The sequence below is a fragment of the Octodon degus genome, unplaced genomic scaffold (assembly GCF_000260255.1).
Source record: "Octodon degus isolate 3935 unplaced genomic scaffold, OctDeg1.0 scaffold00162, whole genome shotgun sequence".
Taxonomy (NCBI): Eukaryota; Metazoa; Chordata; class Mammalia; order Rodentia; family Octodontidae; genus Octodon; species Octodon degus.
This window is the reverse complement of record NW_004524738.1, coordinates 4,085,586-4,089,430: the sequence shown is the minus strand read 5'-3', so window position 1 is coordinate 4,089,430 and position 3,845 is coordinate 4,085,586. Positions and strand designations below refer to the sequence as shown.

General features: G+C 40.3%; 1 pseudogene; it reads right to left on the bottom strand.

The window, feature by feature from the left end:
* Nucleotides 1–1,273: 1,273 nt before the first annotated feature.
* LOC101578723 lies at nt 1,274–3,312 on the bottom strand (annotated as a pseudogene).
* Nucleotides 3,313–3,845: the final 533 nt, after the last annotated feature.

The window sequence follows — 3,845 nt, the reverse complement described above, 5'->3', positions numbered from 1 at the left end:
CAAAACCAATAGTTACCAAAGTTCAATTTCTAAATTTTGCTTGATGTTATTATTGTTAACTGTACTACTATAGCTAGGATATCATATCTATTTTAAGCACTTGTTCTCCCTTGGGTAGCATTATTGGGAAGCACTGGGGTAATAATGTTCACTGAAAGACTGAGGACAGTGGAAAATAAAAGCTAAAATTCCACCCTAATTAATTGGGAAGGTAGGATCGCAAGACAGACACAAACCAATGATCTCCAACATAGAGAAGATATCCTTGAAGAACCAGCTCTTCCTTGAGTGGCTGTAATAGTAGTGATGTAGCTACCTACTATCAAATTTCATAAGAAATAAAAAGTTCTTTCTGAAATAGCAAATGACAAAGTGAAGAAGCAAAATGCAGCCTCAGACACCCAGTCCATACAGAACAAGTCCAGGAGACATCAGCATAGAAGACATTGGAAGCCACACACCAGAAATTTCTAAAATGATTGCAACTGAAGTAAAGAAACAATTCCACATGGGTATAGAGGAAATCAGACAAAAACAACACAATGAAAGAATTACTGAGCACATCTAGAGAAGACCTAAATAACAAAGGAGCATAGAAAAATGGTGGAGACATTGAATCAACAATATAGGAAAGAAATAGAAGGCATGAAACAGATTCAAAGAGATATCCAGAAAATTAAAAATTCCACTGAAACCTGGTGAAACTATTTGAATTAAACTGAAGATAGGATTCCAATCTTGACACCATCATGGCAACTAGCAATCAGGAAAGGAAAGACTTTTTTTCATCCAATATTGACGCTTTATTTCCATAAGTCACCAATAAGAGAAAAGATTTAAATGCATTTATTTTTATGGGACTCTTAATGAAACACTTTCAAAACTTTCTCTACATTTTAAGCCACACTGATTGCATTACATTCTATAAATGTGATTGGCTGGGATGAGGTGTTGAGATGTCTGTACAAAGATGGACAGTATGTACAGTCACTGGGAGGACAAGCTAGGCAGAGCAGGGGCTAGAACACTAATTCATGCCAATGCTTAGAAAATATTTAAACAAATAAGATTAAAGCTAAAAACTGCCTTGTGGGTTTTCCCCAGGCAAATTATTACCTTATAAACAAATATATGTGTACATCCTAGAGAAAGAATTGCTTGACTCTCCAGTCAGCCAGTACCATGCAGCTGACCAGATACATCACAGGGCTGCTCTTCTGCACCTCTCCTTGCGGTGGCACTCTGCCACTCTGCCACTCTGCTGCCTACCACATCACAGAGCTGCTGCTGCTGTCCCCTTTGGCTGAACCACAGCAACATTAGAAGACTTTAATTTGGGAAGATAAAAGCCAAACTTTTTTTTCAATGCCAGCAAAACTGGTTGTGGCAAGTCTGTATCCACCAATGTGACCAGGATTGGCAGGAGTATGGTCTGTGATGTGTGACTTAAGTGTTGGTTCTGAGCTAGAGGGTTTAAGGCCTCCAAAATCAATATAAAACCACCACTGGAGAAGTTCATAGGTGACCAAAGCAACCCCAAACTGGGGTGAGGATTGAAACACTCAAGCTGCAATCCCCTTCCAAAATGCTGAGGGCCCTTCTTCCCAAAGGATCTTTCTGAAACAGTCAATGACACCTCTGCGTGTTGTCTGGCTGGCGTGAGCAGCCACTTGCACTCTTGTCTTGATGACATCAGCAGGGGTCACCAGAGAAGCAGCAGGCACACCTTCCATGACTCCAGCTGCCAGGAGATTTATACCTCCCACCTGTCGATTTTCATCAGCGAAAAGTAGTTTGCAATAAGCATGAACAGGAAAATAGATTTCAGAGAAGGGAATGTCTTGGAGGAAATACACTTTGGCACCCTTATACAGACCAAAAAGCCCCAAGTCCTAGAACACATTCAGCACACCAACTCTGGGTCCTGTGGTGATCTCTCCAGCCACCTGCAGGCGAATCTTCGCTCTTTCCAGTGGATTGGTAAAGATGACTTGGGAGCTTCACGCACAACCTCCAGCAAGAATCTCTGCTGGAAGTGGAATAGAGCCATCTCTCCTGATAAATTTATCTCAGACAAAATCATTAACAGTCAGTTTAATGGCCTTTACTGGAGCAACTCCAATAAGCTGTGGTATCAGACCCCAGTAGAGTCCAAAGAAGCCCTCATAATGCAAGACTTTCTTTAAAAAAGTCAAAGTTATTTTTGTACATGAGCTCCCCAACAATGGAGCCAGTGCCACACTCGTTCTGCATCTGGGTCTTCACCAGATTGATAAGATACATGGCAGTGGCTCCCACTGTTCCAGCAATGGAACCCAGAGTGACTCTGTAAGCAGATTCAGCAATCTGGAGCCAGACAGGTTGGCCTAACTTATGAGATTGCTGTCTTGGAAGTTCTGCCAAGTTGTAAGGCAAGGCTCCCTCTGCCAAAGAGGCTATTCTCTCAATGTCTGACAAAGTTAAACTCCCTGAAGCATTATACAGATCTCCAAGATGGTAGAGGATATACATTTCCAGTGGGGTGACTTGGCCATAGTACAGGACACTCTGAGTAAATTCCTCTTTGGTGACTTCAATGTCTTTCCTTGTTCCATATAAAGTACTATATATCTTCTGGGTAAGTTCCATGTTATTCAGTAAGGAGTTAAATGCACTGAAGTAGAAGAAGCTAACTTGGTGGGAAATACTTCCTCCAGGAGCTGAAACCAAGTTCTCCTCCACAAAAGGAGTAAGCATGTGAGACTGAATGCTAACCATGATGTCACTGAAATCCATCCCAGAAATCATGCCACTTTTGCTTTTGTGCTTTAGAGCAATGACCTGTCTTGCATGTTCCAACTGCAGCTGCTGCAGGAATGGTGTGAATTCTGTGTAGGTAAGATGCTTGTTCCAATTATGCCCAGAATGCAGCTGGATAAATTCACAGTCCCAGTTAAAAGGGAAATGATGGTGAATGATTGCCTGTCCAAAACTTTCCTTGACATTTTCAAATGTTACTTTTCCATTTCCACTCTTGTCCAACAATTGAAAGCCACTATGAACATGGAATCTGGAGCATACAAAACAAAGTCAAAAGCCAAAAACTCTTGATAAGAGAACAACCCATCCTTGGTTTGATCAGCTACTCCTGCCAAGAGCTGCATGATATTCAGGTTACTTTCAGGATCATTGTATAGTCCAAGATAGCACTGTACAAAGTCTTCTGGAGTCATATAATGTTCCCCCCTAAACCTCAGTACTTGCATGCTATAGGAATATGTTTCTTAACTCATGAGGATCACCTGTCTTGGTCATCTGCACCTTGACCACCATGCGGTGCTCAGAAGCTGGGGACAAGCTGGAAAGATCTTTTAAAAGTAACAAGGAACCAGAACATAATAATTCAAAAACTACAAGCTGATACAAAGATGAACAACATGAGACTGGTAGGAGTCAATGAAAATGGATTAATATAAATGACATGAAAAGACTATTTGCAAAAATAGTAGCAGAAAATTTCCCAAGCATGGCGAAAGAATCTAACATACACATAAGTGAGGCATATAGAACTCCAAATAGCATCAACCAGAATAAATATACACCCATAAATATAAAAGTCAAGATCCCAGAAATTTAACACAAAAAATATACACTAAAAGCTGTTAGAGAAAAGAAACAGATCACATTTAAAGGGAAGCACATCAGAGTCACAGTAGATTTCTCAATACAAACAATGAAAACAAGAAGAGATGGGAGTGAAATACTTTAAGTCAAAAAAAAAAAAATTCCCAATGCAGATTGATATATCCTGCAAAACTCTCTTTAAAAATTAATCAAGAAGGGTGCCATGGATATAGCTAGGCAGT